The following is a 19,284-nucleotide window of genomic DNA, read 5'->3' as shown; positions in this document are numbered from 1 at the left end:
CCCCGGTCTTGTGGATCCATCTAGACTCTTTGGAGCCCGCGGGGAGCAGCCATTCGCCGGCGTTGATCGCCGTCGCCTCGCCTCCGTTCGGGCGAAGGAAGAGGAGGGAGGGATGGACTGGTCAAACCTGACCAGTGGGCCCCCTGGACCCATTGTCAGTGACCCCGCCCCAGTCCACGTGGGTTAAGTGGAAGCGCATTTCCAAAGTACGCCTTCGACGTGTACGTAAATATTCGAAACATTTTCTTTTCTGTTTTTTTAAATAGCAGATTTTGACCAAACTTTGACCGGCTATATCTTATTAATTACAACTCCAAATAAATTAATTCTTTTTCCTACCTCTCTCAAATATTGTCTAGTTTATTTTAAGATTTATCTGAAATTTTTTCAACACAACTTTTTGTGCTGTTTTGGTTTTGTGTGTTAATTCATATATATTTTCAAAAATAGGATTTTGAAGAGAGGAGAAAGATTTCAAGATGTTTTGGAATGCACCCTGCCTTCCCATGACCTGAAGGCAAGCATTCTGAACCCTGGTGAAATTTTTGTGTGTGTTGCTTGACACGGTGACAACACCACCCCGACACGAGCATACGTCATTTTATGTGAGGATGTGTTCCTACTCATGAGTGCATGTTAATGAATTTCATGCAAATGGAGTTGATATGGTTGTGATGGAAATCACCATCATATGCCTTTCATGCATACCGGGAGGAAAGCCGAGAAGGCCTCTGTCTTGGGTAGACACGGTCTTGTTCCTAGTCCTCCGTCGAGACGGTCGTGTCCGGTATGGCATGAGGGGGTATGTCGCATGGTGTTTCTATCTGTTGGTTGAAGTATATGCATTGTTATGCTAATCTTGCAGAGAATATTACAACCTCCTGAGTCGACCGTAGATCGAGTCTTGTGCCAGTAACCCCCATACTTGCTTCGTACTACCACTCGTCTCTACAACAAGTAGGGTACGATTCAGTAAGTTGTCAACCCCTTTCCTAGCACACACCGTACAGAGAGGCCTTGGTGGAAGATACTGGAGGCATCCGGTAGTCATGCCACCGGGTCTGGGAGCATGGGTGCTTCGGTTGTAGCCAAATGGGGTAGCTCCCCGGTTTGCGCGTGGTATAAATTTTGTGATCCCATGTTACGTCGAGGTTGTAGCCTCCCCACTTAGAGTTTTGCTTGACAGGTGTCGTGGGTGATTCCAGACACATGTGAGTTAAGCTCGTGTGTGCAAGTTAGGTGTGTTTCCAACTAAAAGACCATAGATAGAATTAGTCTTGAGGACTAAAGGAATCCTTCACTCGTGGGTAAAGAGTACACCCTCTGCAGAGATTAAACCTATTCGAATAGCCGTGTCCATGGTTAAGGATTACAGTCTGGGATGGGTCAAGTGTCGGTCTCAGTGTCAGTCTTCGGAGGTGAAACTGTTAAACCAGAACTGGAATCACGATTGTGACTTGTGATAATTATGATTATTATTTTCGTTGTGAACTAACCCGCGATATTTTTGGTATTATCAAATATCCCTGGGATGGTTTTACCTCTGGGATATTCACTATGATTGTTTCTTTTAAAGCCCATTATGTGGTGCCGCTAAGACGCCCGACTATGGCATTTCTTTTAAAGCCCTTTATGTGGTGTCGCTAAGACGCCCGACTGTGGCATTTCTTTTAAAGCCCTTTATGCGGTGTCGCTAAGACGCCCGACTGTGGCATGCTTGTTATTTATTTCATAATTTTAATATTACTATGTTATTGCATACTCATAAATAACATGCTTGCATGCATCAGAATTTTTATTTGCGACTGACGTCATGAGCATAAAATATCTTTAGCACATCATTGTTATATTATACCTGTGTTCACAATGTTTGCGAGTACATTCAAAGTACTCACTGGCTTGTCCCTGGCTATTGTCTTGGCCAGATTTCTTGCACGGAGAGGAGCGACCGTGGTGACAGCCCCGGAACCTAAACAATGGTGATAGCAGCCTCGCAAAGATAGGAGTTAACCTAGTCAGCTGTTCCTGTGGCAATTGGAGTCCCATAGACACTGATGATCCACAAACCGCTTCCGCCATCAATCATTAGAAACCATTTGTTGTACCCCCAGGCCAGAATGGTCTTGTACTACATATTTTTGTATTTTGCTTGGAATTTCTGTATCAAGTTGGTGCCTCATCAGCTAACAGTTATCCTGGGGCTGGTGAGCACAAGGGCCATTTTCTTAAAATTAATACCCGGAGAATCGGTCCCCACAAACTTGGTACCAGAGCCAGGGTGACCATTGGCTAATCCTATCCTAGCCAGGTCGATAAACCTCGGTAAACCAACCCACCAGACCCTAACCAAAACCCCAGCCAAGCTTCCCATGCAAGATAGCCACACAATGACCCCGACAGTTTTGGCAGTCGGTGCCCAACCTATTAGCCTAGCCTGAAAATCACACACCATTGACCGATGGCTAAAATGTCTAATTCGCAAGCGTGCGAAGGAAGACTCCGTTCCCTTTTCTATAAAAAGGGCACGCTGGCCTCAACCCAGCACAGCGCAGCCTCTGCCCCAACCAAGCCACAATGCCTGGTCCCATAGTGCACAATGAGACCACAGCAACCAACCTTGGAGGTTTTGTGACCATACTCGCAAACCTCACCTGTCGTGCCTATGCGTTAGAAGAGCCCCCAGAATATGTTTTGTACCAAGGACCCATGAGCGGTGAGGACCGCCAATTCTGGGTCACTGTGCACATCTACGGTAGGGGTCTGTCGCCAGAATGCCCCTACAGGTTCACCGGAAGAACAACTTCCTACGAGCCACAAGCCATCCAGCTAGCTGCTCTAGAGGCTATAGTTCAACTCCGGCAGTTGTCGCCCAGAGTTAACTGTTGCTCGTTCTACTACTACCCCAGGCGTGAAGGGTATGGTAGACCACCCCAAGTTGCCAACGGAGATCACGAGACGGATCCCGCATTGCTGCACCTAGTACGCTATGTAAGTGCACTAGAGGCACTGTTCGACCAGATCACCATTGATCCGATCGAAGCTCGAGGAGAGCTGGTTCGCAGAGCCCCGGCAAGCAGGGAAACCGAGCCCGACGCCGACAACCCAGTCGTGCTGTTCGGACACCCGATCGAGACCCTGAGGTCAGCTCCAGCCAGCGGCCAGGGTGACTTGATGACCCTAGAAGTGCTTCGTCACCTTTTGGGAGCACACTTCAACGGAATTGTGGCCAACAATCCCCGCGATGGTCATCATCGCTACCCCGACCCTGCAGTTCCTCCACCATCTCCGACTAATCCCGGCAGTGAGACACCTGGAGAAGCCTTGACATCCACCAGGCACGCCCGTTTGGACATAAACGAGGTAGACTAAGCCGTACGAGTAGTACCGAGTCTCAGTGTATCCTCGCTTTGTAATCGTGTAACCTTGAAAATAAACACAGCCTGTCGTTGTGCCTCTGTTTTAATAGTAGCCTTGCGTATTTTGTCAGCGCATAGTTGCACATTTTCAGGGCACATCTACCAAAACCAACCCCGACGACACCCACAGTAACACATCTCTTTATGAGATATGTGTATCTATGACACTGACCCCGACCTTTGGAGCTAATCTGGCAGATTTATTACCTTTCACCACGGTAAATAAACCAGCCCAGATGCTATATAAGAAAGGCCACCTTGTGACCTTACCAAGCAACCCTCACCTCGTGCACCACTCTCACAACCATTTCTTGCCATGCCGAGCCCTAGTATTTATCGGAGAACCCCAGATGCAACCCCAGGTAGCTTTGTCAAAATATTGTGGGACTTTACCTGCAGTACCATGGGTTCTACCCAGCCACCCCAGTACAAGCTGTTCAAATTGAGAATCACCCCTTCCACCTCGGAATATTGGGTAGCAGTACACATTCCTCCCATAGACCCCAACCAAGATCCAGCGGAGGTTTCCTTCATGGGGAAATCTATGCCGACCCCACGCTTGGCCATAGAAGCTGCTGCGAATGAAGCAATTGCTCGTCTTCGATTCGCGGTACCCTATGCCCGCGAACGAGGATATTTTTACTTTCCGAGCCGTGCAACGCCCGGAGGGGTAACATCTTTTCCCGGTGGACGGATTGAGAGAGACCCAGTACTGGCCAACCTTATCCAGTACATCATCGCTCAAGAGCATTTGAACTAGCGAGTGATGGATTATCTCCAGAGTCTCGCTGATCTGAATCCTCAGATTGCCATCGGCAGACCACTGAGGCCCGATCCGCAGAGACACATACATCGACTGGTCAATCCACTTCCTCCGATAGAAGAGGAGTTTATTCCATTGCGAGAGACATTTTCTCGAGACCCTGTCCAGCTACCATTCTCATTTTAGACGTCACTTCTGTGTGTGTTATTTCAGCATTTATTATTACGTTGTAACTTATGCATGGTACCTCGAATTTGTGCGGCGAGTCGAATATTTAGTTTCTACCTATATGAGTAGTTTTTCTTCGTGATTAACCTGTGTAACCGCGGAAATCCTGGAATGAGATTTCTTTTCCCTGATGTTGCTGCATCATTTATCCTCTCGCTGCATGGATTATTTTTATTCACGCAGCACCACGGCAGCAGACCCACAACCACTCGGACTCTTACACTGCTTGCAAATACATGCAACCATGTTGCATCTCACCAACCACCCTTCTAAGTACTCCACATGCCTCCAAGGGAGAGATTAGCGGATAATCATCTGGATACTAATCACCTCCGGCACACCGATAACAATGAATAACCGGAATTACGCCTAATCCCCATGATCACCACCACCACGGAGAGCCAGCACCCGAGCGGCAGCATCACGGCGATCATCAAATATCATCGCACACAGGAGCACAGAGAGCCCCAGCGCTGCCGCCAGCCCTCCACACACCAGGATCACATACCAGTCCGGCACCGCCTCCGCCATTGGAGCCTCGTCTCGAGCTCCGGTAAGCAGTAATGGAGGAGAAGGAGGAGGAGAAACGAGGCCAGGTGTAAAGTAGAAGAGGAGCACTGCGGTTGTTTTATAGCTCGAGATCGGTGTACGGTGGGCGAAGTCCGGCAGCGCCGCTCGTCGCCCGATCGCCGGTGTTCGGAGGCGAATCCGCGAGCAGTGCCGACAGCGCACTGGCCCGCGAGGTGAGTGCACACTGCACCGGCAGCAAGCACGCCACGCACTACCGCAGTACGGCCTAGATGCCCTACGCGCTAAAAGTCGCCGGTGGAGAAGGCCTGGAAAGCGCGCGGGAGAGAGGAAGAAGAGAGAGCCAGAGGGAGAAGGAGAGACTGACAATGGGCCCTGGTCCCACCTGTCAGCCAAAGGGAGCACTGTGCTCTTGTGTACGACCATCGTATTGTACAATTTAGAATTTATTCTAAATTCACTGCGTCCAACATAGAAATCGCTCGTTTTTCCTAAACATGGATTTCTCCACACAATGCCAGTATCCCACACTGTAGTTACTCACCACTTATTGCCCTCTCACTTTAGCCACTTTTTACCGCTTTAGTAAAATTATCTTTTGACCAGGTAAAAGCATTTTGTTTTACAACCCTTAGCAAATCTCAAGGACAAGAATTTTCTTAAGGGGGGTAGTAATTGTAACACCCCAAAAATTTAACCAGGTTTTAGTTATTAAAATTTTGCCAAGAGTTTAAAATTTTTGCCTGCAAGAATATTTCTGTTGATTTCAGAACCTTTCCTTTAATATTAAGGAGTCTTTCCCAAGTGAAAACTTTCCCAATATGTATTGGACTTCTATGCTCTCTCATTAAAAAAAAATTTGTTAATCAGTAGATTTATCTATTAAATTATTTCACCCTGAGCTTTATTCATTAAAATGACTTTCTTTAAATTTTGGAGCTCTTGTTGAACTGCAACCATTTGATAACTTTAACTAAAAATCCAACCAAAATTTGGAGATGTCATGTGATGTCACTAAATCAATTTTGTGCAATAATATATTTATTTCATTGCATATTTTGAGTTTTACACCTGCTTTTCAAATCTGGTCCAGTGGACATTTTTGCACTATAGCCTAATTAAATATTTCCCTAGAGACTCCACCGAAATTATGGGATGTCAGTGGTAGTATGCCATCCAACTTTATGCAAAAACCTAGTGATGTTCTATGGAAAAATTAAGTGCATCAACCTCTTTTTCATTCCGGACCAGCCTTGTGTTTTCTACTACAACCCTATCCTTTCTTGCTCTAGTGACCTTGTGCTTTCTCATGCTTATAGTCAACCCTGCAAAAGCCCTAACTCCAGGAGCATGCACACTTTGGAAAACACTTTTGGTTCATGTAATGATACCATTTACTCCCTGTCCAGAATTGTAGTTTTGCAAAACTTGCACTAGCAAGTTTCTCCTTTTTGCAAACTAACCTCACCACCCCCTCTTTCTTCTAAAGAGACCCCACTCTGGGAGATTTGGCCACCCCAAGTACTGCCTAGGTGCCCTTGGCATTTTGACAAACACCCTGAGTGCATAGCCAGATTTGGCATGACTTCAAGTTTTCATTATGAACTTGAGCCTCTGACCTATCCAGCATGTCCCATGGATTTGCCCTAGCCTATAACCCCACCCTGCTAACCCTCTTGTGGTTTGGAACCCCCTAGCATGCCATAACATTTCATCGAGCACGTCCCGGGCATGCTCTGGGCGCGCCTAGAGCGTGCGTTTGGCACGCACGTGCGCCCGAGCCGCCGCGTCCCGCCCCGCACTCACTCCGGTCCGTGACCGACCGCAGCCAGCATGCAGTGTCCCCTTCTGCACCACACGAGCCCCGCAGCTCTCACCACGTCTCCGGCAGGCCAGCAGCTAGTCGCCACTGCCGCCCGACAGCTCCTGCGCTGGCCAGCGCCGCCCAAGCCACCTCCGCTCGCCAGCTCGCCCTTGGAGCAGTAGCCGCTCGTCCTCTAGCTCCTGCCGCCATCCCCAGCCTCGCCACGATGCCCTGCAGCTACAGAAAGACGGTCGCCGACGACCTTATCCGCGGCCGCCGCTGAACCGCCTCGACTCGCCTATTTAAGGAAGCCCCGAGCTCGTTCCCGCACACAGGCAACCTTAGGCCACCCCAATGGCGCTTCCCTAGCTCGCAATCGACCAGGGGAGGTTTTCTTCCCCGTCTCCGGCAACTCCTGCCGCCGCCACCGCCCTGGCCATTTCGGCACCACTAGGACCTCCCCTCTCCAATCTCTCCACCAGGAGCCTTCTCTTCCTCCCGTGAACCCTTCCCCCTATTCGATTTCGATCGGGAACCACCGCAGCCCCAATAGCACTTTGCTCGCAAGGCCTCCTCCACCGCGAAGCTCACCATTGGTGACTCCCTCCACCCCCACCGACCTAACGACCACCGGGAGGACCGCCCCGGTCTTGCGGATCCATCTTGACTCTCTGGAGCCCGCGGGGAGCAGCCATTCGCCAGCGTTGATCGCCGTCGCCTCACCTCCATTCGGGCGAAGGAAGAGGAGGGAGGGATGGACTGGTCAAACCTGACCAGTGGGCCCCCTGGACCCACTGTCAGTGACCCCGCCCCAGTCCATGTGGGTTAGGTGGAAGCGCATTTCCAAAGTACGCCTTCGACGTGTACGTATATTTTCGAAACGTTTTCTTTTCTGTTTTTTTTAAATAACAGATTTTGACCAAACTTTGACCGGCTATATCTTATTAATTACAACTCCAAATAAATTAATTCTTTTTCCTACCTCTCTCAAATATTGTCTAGATTATTTTAAGATTTATCTGAATTTTTTCAAAACAACTTTTTTGTGCTGTTTTGATTTTGTGTGTTAATTCATATATATTTTCAAAAATAGGATTTTGAAGAGAGGAGAAAGATTTCAAGATGTTTTGGAATGCACCCTGCCTTCCCATGACCCAAAGGCAAGCATTCTGAACCCTGGTGAAATTTTTGTGTGTGTTGCTTGACACGGTGACAACACCACCCCAACATGAGCATACGTCATTTTATGTGAGGATGTGTTCCTACTCATGAGTGCATGTTAATGAATTTCATACAAATGGAGTTGATATGGTTGTGATGGAAATCACCGTCATATGCCTTTCATGCATACCGGGAGGAAATCTGAGAAGGCCTCTGTCTTGGGTAGACACGGTCTTGTTCCTAGTCCTCCATCGAGACGGTCGTGTCCGGTATGGCATGAGGGGGTATGTCACGTGGTGTTTCTATCTGTTGGTTGAAGTATATGCATTGTTATGCTAATCTTGCAGAGTATATTACAACCTCCTGAGTCGACCGTAGATCGAGTCTTGTGCCAGTAACCCCCATACTTTCTTCGTACTACCACTCGTCTCTACAACAAGTAGGGTACGGTTCAGTAAGTTGTCAACCCCTTTCCTAGCACACACCGTACAGAGAGGTCACGGTGGAAGATACTGGAGGCATCCGGTAGTCATGCCACTGGGTCCGGGAGCATGGGTGTTTCGGTTGTAGCCGAAGGGGGTAGCTCCCCAGTTTGCGCGCGGTATAAATTTTGTGATCCCATGTTACGTCGAGGTTGTAGCCTCCCCACTTAGAGTTTTGCTTGACAGGTGTCGTGGGTGATTCCAGACACATGTGAGTTAAGATGGTGTGTGCAAGTTAGGTGTGTTTCCAATTAAAAGACCGTAGACGGAATTAGTCTTGAGGACTAAAGGGATCCATCACTCGTGGGTAAAGAGTACACCCTCTGCAGAGATTAAACCTATTCGAATAGCCGTGTCCATGGTTAAGGATTACAGTCTGGGATGGGTCAAGTGTCGGTCTTAGTGTCGGTCTTCGGAGGTGAAACTGTTAAACCAGAACTGGAATCACGATTGTGACTTGTGATAATTATGATTATTATTTTCGTTGTGAACTAACTCGTGATATTTTTGGTATTATCGAATATCCCTGGGATGGTTTTACCTCCGGGATATTCACTATGATTGTTTCTTTTAAAGCCCTTTATGTGGTGTCGCTAAGACGCCCGACTGTGGCATTTCTTTTAAAGCCCTTTATGTGGTGTCGCTAAGACGCCCGACTGTGGCATTTCTTTTAAAGCCCTTTATGTGGTGTCGCTAAGATGCTCGACTGTGGCATTTCTTTTAAAGCCCTTTATGTGGTGTCGCTAAGACGCCCGACTGTGGCATTTCTTTTAAAGCCCTTTAGGTGGTGTCGCTAAGACGCCCGACTGTGGCATTTCTTTTAAAGCCCTTTATGTGGTGTCGCTAAGACGCTCGACTGTGGCATTTCTTTTAAAGCCCTTTATGTGGTGTCGCTAAGACGCCCGACTGTGGCATTTCTTTTAAAGCCCTTTATGCGGTGTCGCTAAGATGCCCGACTGTGGCATGCTTGTTATTTGTTTCATAATTTGAATATTACTATGTTATTGCATACTCATAAATAACATGCTTGTGTGCATCAGAATTTTTATTTGTGACTGACATCATGGGCATAAAATATTTTTAGCACATCATTGTTATATTATACCTGTGTTCACAATGTTTGCGAGTACATTCAAAGTACTCACTGGCTTGTCCCTGACTATTGTCTTGGCCAGATTTCTTGCGCGGAGAGGAGCGACCGTGGCGACAGCCCCGGAACCTAAACAACGGTGATAGCAGCCTCGCGAAGATAGGAGTTAACCTGGTCAGCTGTTCCTGTGGGAATTGGAGTCCCATAGACACTAATGATCCACAAACCGCTTCCACCATCAATCACTAGAAACCATTTGTTGTACTCCCAGGCCAGAATGGTCTTGTACTACATATTTTTGTATTTTGCTTGGAATTTCTGTATCAAGTTGGTGCCTCATCAGCTAATAGTTATCCTGGGGCTGGTGAGCACAAGGGCCATTTTCTGGAAATTAATACCCGGAGAATCAGTCCCCACAAACATGGTACCAGAGCCAGGCTGACCATTGGCTAATCCTATCCTAGCCAGGTCGATAAACCTCGGTAAACCAACCCACCAAACCCTAACCAAAACCCCAGCCAAGCTTCCCTTGCAAGATAGCCACACTGTGATCCCGACACTTTTGGCAGTCGGTGCCCAACCTATTAGCCTAGCCTAACAATCACACACAAGTGACCGATGGCTAAAATGTCTCATTCGCAAGCATGCGAAGGGAGACTCCGTTCCCTTTTCTATAAAAAGGGCACGCTAGCCTCAACCCAGCACATCACAACCTCTGCCCCAACCGAGCCACAATGCCTGGTCCCATAGTGCACAATGAGACCACAGCAACCAACCTTGGAGGTTTTGTGACCATACTCGCAAACCTGACCCGTCGTGCCTATGCGTTAGAAGAGCCCCCAGAATATGTTGTGTACCAAGGACCCATGAGCAGTGAGGACCGCCAATTCTGGGCCACTGTGCACATCTACGGTAGGGGTCTGTCACTAGAACGCCCCTACAGGTTCACCGGAAGAACAACTTCCTACGAGCCACAAGCCATCCAGCTAGTTGCTCAAGAGGCAATAGTTCAACTCCGGCAGTTGTCGCCCAGAGTTAACTGTCGCTCATTCTACTACTACCCCGGGTGTGAAGGGTATGTTAGACCACCCCAAGTTGCCAACGGAGATCACGGGACAGATCCCGCATTGCTGCACCTAGTGCGCTATGTAAGTGCACTAGAGGCACTGTTCGACCAGATCACCATTGATCTGATCGCAGCTCGAGGAGAGCTGGTTCGTAGAGCCCCGGCAAGCAGGGAAACCGAGCCAGATGCCGACAACCTAGTCGTGCTGTTGGACACCCGATCGAGACCCTGAGGTCAGCTCCAGCCAGCGGCCAGGGTGCGTTGATTACCCCAGAAGTGCTTCGTCACCTTTTGGGAGCACACTTCAACAGAATTGTGGCCAACAATCCCCGCGATGGTCATCATCGCTACCCCGACCCTGCAATTCCTCCATCACCGACTAATCCCGGCAGTGAGACACGTGGAGAAGCCTCGACATCCACCAGGCACACCCGTTTAGACATAAACGAGGTAGACTAAGCCGTACGAGTAGTACCGAGTCTCAGTGTATCCTCGCTTTGTAATTGTGTAACCTTGTGAATAAACGCAGCCTGTCGTTGTGCCTCTATTTTAATAGTAGCCTTGCGTATTTGGTCAGCGCATAGTTGCACATTTTCAGGGCACAGCTACCAAAACCAACCCCGACGACACCCACAGTAACATGTCTCTTTATGAGATATGTGTATCTACGACACTGACCCCGACCTTTGGAGCTAATCTGGCAGATTTATTACCTTTCACCACGGTAAATAAACCAGCCTAGATGCTATATAAGAAAGGCCACCTTGTGACCTTACCCAGCAACCCTCACCTCGTGCACCACTCTCACAACCATTTCTTGCCATGCCGAGCCCTAGTATTTATCGGAGAACCCCAGATGCAACCCCAGGTAGCTTTGTCAAAATATTGTGGGACTTTACCTGCAGTACCATGGGTTCTACCCAGCCACCCCAGTACGAGCTGTTCAACTCGAGAATCACCCCTTCCACCTCGGAATATTGGGAAGCAGTACACATTCCTCCCATAGACCCCAACCAGGATCCAACGGAGGTTTCCTTCGTGGGGAAATCTATGCCGACCCCATGCTTGGCCATAGAAGCTGCTGCGAATGAAGCAATTGCTCGTCTTCGATTAGCGGTACCCTATGCCCGCGAACGAGGATATTTTTACTTTCCGAGCCGTGCAACGCCCGGAGGGGTAACATCTTTTCCCGGTGGACGGATTGAGAGAGACCCAGTACTGGCCAACCTTATCCAGTACATCATCGCTCAAGAGCATTTGAACTAGCGAGTGATGGATTATCTCCAGAGTCTTGCTGATCTGAATCCTCAGATTGCCATCGGCAGACCACTAAGGCCCGATCCGGAGAGACACATACATCGACTGGTCAATCCACTTCCTCCGATAGAAGAGGAGTGTATTCCATTGCTAGAGACATTTTCTCGAGACCCTGTCCAGCTACCATTCTCATTTTAGACGTCACTGCTGTCTGTGTTATTTCAGCATTTATTATTACGTTGTAAGTTATGCATGGTACCTCGAATTTGTGCGGCGAGTCGAATATTTAGTTTCTACCTATATGAGTAGTTTTTCTTCGTGATTAACCTGTGTAACCGCGAAAATCCTGGAATGAGATTTCTTTTCCCTGATGTTGCTGCATCATTTATCCTCTCACTGCATGGATTATTTTTATTCACGCAGCACCACGGCAGCAGACCCACAACCACTCGTACTCTCACACTGCTTGCAAATACACGCAACCATGTTGCATCTCACCAACCACCCCACTAAGTACTCCACATGCCTCCAATGGAGAGATTAGCGGATAATCATCCGGATATTAATCACCTCTGGCACACCGATAACAGTGAATAACCGGAATGACGCCTAATCCCCATGATCACCGCCACCGTGGAGAGCCAGCACCCGAGCGGCAGCATCACGGCGATCATCAAAGATCATCGCGCACAGGAGCACAGAGAGCCCCAGTGCTGCCGCCAGCCCTCCACACACCAGGATCACATACCAGTCCGGCACCGCCTCCGCCATTGGAGCCTCATCTCGAGCTCCGGTAAGCAGTAATGGAGGAGAAGGAGGAGGAGAAACGAGGCCAGGTGCAAAGTAGAAGAGGAGCACCACGGTCGTTTTATAGCTTGAGATCGGTGTACGGTGGGCATAGTCCAGCAGCGCCGCTCGTCGCCCGATCGCCGGTGTTCGGAGGCGAATCCGCGAGCAGTGCCGACAGCACACTGGCCCGCGAGGTGAGTGCACACTGCCCCGGCAGCAAGCACGCCGCGCACTACCGCAGTACGGCCTAGATGCCCTACGCGCTAAAAGTCGCCGGTGGAGAAGGCCGAGAAAGCGCGCGGGAGAGAGGAAGAAGAGAGAGCCAGAGGAAGAAGGAGAGATTGACAATGGGCCCTGGTCCCACCTGTCAGCCAAAGGGAGCACTGTGCTCTTGTGTACGACCAGCGTATTGTAGAATTTAGAATTTATTCTAAATTCACTGCGTCCAGCGTAGAAATCGCTCGTTTTTCCAAAACATGGATTTCTCCACATAATGCCAGTATCCCACACTGTAGTTACTCACCACTTATTGCCCTCTCACTGTAGCCACTTTTTACCGCTTTAGTAAAATGATCTTTTGACCAGGTAAAAGCATTTTGTTGTAAAACCCTTAGCAAATCTCAAGGACGAGATTTTTCTTAAGGGGGGTAGTAATTGTAACACCCCAAAAATTTAACCAGGTTTTAGTTATTAAAATTTTGCCAAGAGTTAAATTTTTTTGCCTGCAAGAATATTTCTGTTGATTTCAGAACCATTCCTTTAATATTAAGGAGTCTTTCCCAAGTGAAACCTTTCCCAATATGTATTGGACTTCTATGCTCTCTCATTAAAAAAACTTTTCTTAATCAGTAGATTTATTTATTTAATTATTTCACCCTGAGCTTTATTCATTAAAATGACTTTCTTTAAATTTGGAGCTCTTGTTGAACTGCAACCATTTGATAACTTTAACTAAAAATCCAACCAAAATTTGGAGATGTCTTGTGATGTCACTAAATCACTTTTGTGCAATAATATATTTATTTCATTGCATAATTTGAGTTTTACACCTGCTTTTCAAATCTGGTCCAGTGGACATTTTTGCACTATAGCCTAATTAAATATTTTCCTAGAGCCTCCACCGAAATTATGGGATGTCAGTGGTTGCATGCCATCCAACTTTATGCAAAAACCTAGTGATGTTCTATGGAGAAATTAAGTGCATCAACCTCTTTTTCATTCTGGACCAGCCTTGTGTTTTCTACTGCAACCCTATCCTTTCTTGCTCTAGTGACCTTGTGCTTTCTCATGCTTATAGTCAACCCTGCAAAACCCCTAAGTCCAGGAGCATGCACCCTTTGGAACACTTTTGGTTCATGTAATGATACCATTTACTCCCTGTCCAGAATTGTAGTTTTGCAAAACTTGCACTAGCAAGTTTCTCCTTTTTGCAAACTAACCTCACCACCACCTCTTTCTTCTAAAGAGACCCCACTCTGGGAGATTTGGGAAATCCAAGTACTGCCTGGGTGCCCTTGGCATTTTGACAAACACCCTGAGTGCTTAGCCAGATTTGGCATGATTTCAAGTGTTCATTATGAACTTGAGCCCCTGACCTATCCAGCATTACCCATGGATTTTCCCTAGCCTATAACCCCACCCTGCTAACCCTCTTGTGGTTTGGAACCCCCTAGCATGCCATAGCATTTCATCGAGCACGTCCCGGGCATGCTCTGGGCGCGCCCAGAGCGTGCGTTTGGCACGCACGTGCGCCTGAGCCGCCGCGTCCCGCCCCGCTCTCACTCCGGCCCGTGACCGACCGCAACCAGCATGCAGTGTCCCCTTCTGCACCACACGAGCCCCGCAGCTCTCGCCACGTCTCCGGCAGGCCAGCAGCTAGCCACCACTGCCGCCCGACAGCTCCTGCGCTGGCCAGCGCCGCCCAAGCCACCTCTGCTCGCCAGCTCGCCCTTGGAGCAGTAGCCGCTCGTCCGCTAGCTCTTGCCACCATCCCCAGCCTCGCCACGATGCCCTGCAGCTACAGAAAGACGGTCGCCGGCGACCTTATCCGCGGCCGCCGCTGAACCGCCTCGACTCGCCTATTTAAGGAAGCCTTGAGCCCGTTCCCGCACACAGGCAACCTCAGGCCACCCCAATGGCGCTTCCCTAGCTCGCTATCGACCCGGGGAGGTTTTCTTCCACGTCTCCGGCAACTCCTGCCGCCGCCACCGCCCCGGCCATTCCGGCACCACTAGGACCTCCCCCTCTCCAATCTCTCCACCAGGAGCCTTCTCTTCCTCCCGTGAACCCTTCCTCCTAGTCGATTTCGATCAGGAACCACCGCAGCCCCAATAGCACTTTGCTCCCGAGGCCTCCTCCGCCGCGAAGCTCACCGTCAACGACTCCCTCCACCCCCACCGACCCAACGACCACCAGGAGGACCGCCCCGGTCTTGCGGATCCAGCTCGACTCTCTGGAGCCCGCGGGGAGCAGCCATTCGCCAGCGTTGATCGCCGTCGCCTCGCCTCCGTTCGGGTGAAGGCAGAGGAGGGAGGGATGGACTGGTCAAACCTGACCAGTGGGCCCCCTGGACCCACTATCAGTGACCCCGCCCCAGTCCACGTGGGTTAAGTGGAAGCGCATTTCCAAAGTACGCCTTCGACGTGTACGTAAATATTCGAAACGTTTTGTTTTTTGTTTTTTTTAAATAGCAGATTTTGACCAAACTTTGACCGGCTATATCTTATTAATTACAACTCCAAATAAATTAATTCTTTTTCCTACCTCTCTCAAATATTGTCTAGTTTATTTTAAGATTTATCTGAAAATTTTTCAACACAACTTTTTGTGCTATTTTGATTTTGTGTGTTAATTCTTATATATTTTCAAAAATAGGATTTTGAAGAGAGGAGAAAGATTTCAAGATGTTTTGGAATGCACCTTGCCTTCCCATGACCTGAAGGCAAGCATTCTGAACCCTGGTGAAATTTTTGTGTGTGTTGCTTGACATGGTGACAACACCACCCCGACACGAGCATACGTCATTTTATGTGAGGATGTGTTCCTACTCATGAGTGCATGTTAATGAATTTCATGCAAATGGAGTAGATATGGTTGTGATGGAAATCACCATCATATGCCTTTCATGCATACCGGGAGGAAAGCCGAGAAGGCCTCTGTCTTGGGTAGACATGGTCTTGTTCCTAGTCCTCTGTCGAGACGGTCGTGTCCGGTATGGCATGAGGGGGTATGTCGCGTGGTGTTTCTATCTGTTGGTTGAAGTATATGCATTGTTATGCTATTCTTGCAGAGAATATTACAACCTCTTGAGTCGATCGTAGATCGAGTCTTGTGCCAGTAACCCCCATACTTGCTTCGTACTACCACTCGTCTCTACAACAAGTAGGGTACGGTTCAGTAAGTTGTCAACCCCTTTCCTAGCACACACCATACAAAGAGGCCATGGTGGAAGATACTGGAGGCATCCGGTAGTCATGCCACCGGGTCCGGGAGCATGGGTGTTTCGGTTGTAGCCGAAGGGGGTAGCTCCCCAGTTTGCGCGCAGTATAAATTTTGTGATCCCATGTTACGTCGAGGTTGTAGCCTCCCCACTTAGAGTTTTGCTTGACAGGTGTCGTGGGTGATTCCAGACACATGTGAGTTAAGCTGGTGTGTGCAAGTTAGGTGTGTTTCCAACTAAAAGACCGTAGACGGAATTAGTCTTGAGGACTAAAGGAATCCGTCACTCGTGGGTAAAGAGTACACCCTCTGCAGAGATTAAACCTATTCGAATAGCCGTGTCCATGGTTAAGGATTATAGTCTGGGATGGGTCAAGTGTCGGTCTTCGGAGGTGAAACTGTTAAACCAGAACTGGAATCACGATTGTGACTTGTGATAATTATGATTATTATTTTCGTTGTGAACTAACCCGTGATATTTTTGGTATTATCGAATATCCCTGGGATGGTTTTACCTCCGGGATATTCACTATGATTGTTTCTTTTAAAGCCCTTTATGTGATGTCGCTAAGACGCCCGACTGTGGCATTTCTTTTAAAGCCCTTTATGTGGTGTCGCTAAGACGCCCGACTGTGGCATTTCTTTTAAAGCCCTTTATGTGGTGTCGCTAAGACGCCCGACTGTGGCATTTCTTTTAAAGCCCTTTATGTGGTGTCGCTAAGACGCCCGACTGTGGCATTTCTTTTAAAGCCCTTTAGGTGGTGTCGCTAAGACACCCGACTGTGGCATTTCTTTTAAAGCCCTTTATGTGGTGTCGCTAAGATGCCCGACTGTGGCATTTCTTTTAAAGCCCTTTATGTGGTGTCGCTAAGACGCCCGACTGTGGCATTTCTTTTAAAGCCCTTTGTGCGGTGTCGCTAAGACGCCCAACTATGGCATTCTTGTTATTTATTTCATAATTTCAATATTACTATGTTATTGCATACTCATAAATAACATGCTTGCGTGGATCAGAATTTTTATTTGTGACTGACGTCATTGTTATATTATACCCGTGTTCACAATGTTTGCGAGTACATTCAAAGTACTCACTGGCTTGTCCCTGGCTATTGTCTTGGCCAGATTTCTTGCGCGGAGAGGAGCAACCGTGGCGACAGCCCCGGAACCTAAACAATGGTGATATCAGCCTCGCGAAGATAGGAGTTAACCTGGTCAGCTGTTCCTGTGGGAATTGGAGTCCCATAGACACTGATGATCCACAAACCGCTTCCGCCATCAATCATTAGAAACCATTTGTTGTACTCCCAGGCCAGAATGGTCTTGTACTACATATTTTTGTATTTTGCTTGGAATTTCTGTATCAAGTTGGTGCCTCATCAGTTAACAGTTATCCTGGGGCTGGTGAGCGCAAGGGCCATTTTCTGGAAATTAATACCCGGAGAATCGGTCCTCACATTTCACAAATATTTTTAAAGTATTAAAATAATTTTAACCTATTAAAGACCATTTTTTGCCTAAAGAAAAAGCCTTTAAATAAAATAGGAAAATAACTTTTAAAATTATATTTTTGTGGTTTATGGAATTCCTATATCTAATAGGTTTCAAATATACTCTTTGAATTATTTTTCATACCCCAAATCAAGTACTTGCAGTGCAAACCTCAATTCAGGGGTTTTTGGAAAACTAATTTTTGAAAATACTTTTTGGCCAAATTATTTTTGTAAGAAAATACTATATTGCTCTATACACATGGCATGATCATTGGGCAGAAGTTTGGGGCATGGAGATGAAGTATAGAAGGTGGAGTTGTGTTGACTTTAAAGAGCACTTGAAAAACACAGAGAGAATACCAACTCCAAATAAAAGCCAATAGATGCAAAAGTTTTTGTCAAATCACACTTTATCATGATTTATTAGCTCAAGTGTTGTGGCATGAAAATCAGGGTGTGACAGACCTACCCCCCTTACAAGAATCTCGTACCCGAGATTCCCAAACTAGGCGCGGAAAGGGATACAAAAACTTGGATCTGGGGTAGTCTTCAAGTCCTCATGTTGCTTCTGCTTTCATGTAGTGCTCCATTGAGCTTGAAGTACTTGATGGTGTGGCTTCGTGTATGACAATCTTCTTGATCTAGGTTGCTAATGGGTTGCTCGCGGTAGGTTAGATTGGGCTAGGGGTCGATGGCTCAGTGGTCAATGCCCTTGTAGAGATCGGGCAAGTTAGTAAGTTGGAAACACTTCCAGGGTTGTGACACATGGAAAGCGTTGTGCACATCAGGTAACTCCGGTGGCAACTCCAGCTGGGAATTGTCTTCTCTTCGTCTTGTAGTGATCTCAGAGGGGGGTTGTTAAATCTTGGAGTGATCTCGAAGGGGGGCGATGAATCTTGGTGTGGGTCTCCTTGTCATGGAAATGCTTGGTTCCTTAGAGAGAAGTGGCTCGCAGATACACCTGGTCTTCCACGAGAAAGTTCACTTCTTGACGATGGTGGTGGGTGTAGTTCTTCCTCCTTGGCATGGCGGTCTTCAAATGTTCCTTGACTAGCTTAACGGCTCTTCTTCCATCTTCGGGTGGACAAGTAGGTCACCAAATGATGATGACAACTACCTTGTCTAAGCACTCCATGAAGACTTTGTTCACGGGGTACATAAAGTAGGCTGGGGAATTAGTGGTGGTTTTTGTTGAGTGTGGGCCAAGGTGTTCTAGATCTAGTGTCAAGGCCCGAAGGTCCTGATCCGACCATGTCGTAGCTTGGTAGGGCGTAAGGGTATCAAGGATTCTAGTGTGCGAGTGAACATTTATCATCTTATCTTTAAGCATGGTTTCTGAGATGCCAATTGTGCTATCTAGTCCTTTAAAGAAATCACATCATATCACTGATAGCATCATTTAGTATAGGTCAACTCCAATCATCACTCATGTGATTCATATCCTCATGACTCTCGAGAGGAGGTCTAACAAAATCATATATGTCTACCATCTCCAAACTCAGGTGTATGGCTATCCTCATGTAAAAATCCATGGGTAGAACATACAACTGCCAAACTAAATTAAACACGACAATCCAAGGGCTCAGCCTATTCTTCCAAGGTCCAAGATATTGCATCTCTATCCTAAGGAATCACGTCGTATGCCACTCCAAGATCTTGTTTCCTTCCTATGAGTCAACTCCAACAGCCCATTAACTTCCATTAACCACTAGAAATCCAATGTCTATGGTGTTCCACACGATCTTCTAATGTCCTATAATCCCCAATACTTG

The sequence above is a fragment of the Triticum aestivum genome, chromosome 4B (genome assembly GCF_018294505.1).
Source record: "Triticum aestivum cultivar Chinese Spring chromosome 4B, IWGSC CS RefSeq v2.1, whole genome shotgun sequence".
Taxonomy (NCBI): domain Eukaryota; kingdom Viridiplantae; phylum Streptophyta; class Magnoliopsida; order Poales; family Poaceae; genus Triticum; species Triticum aestivum.
The sequence above is the reverse complement of the archived record's forward strand: the minus strand, read 5'-3'. Positions refer to the sequence as shown.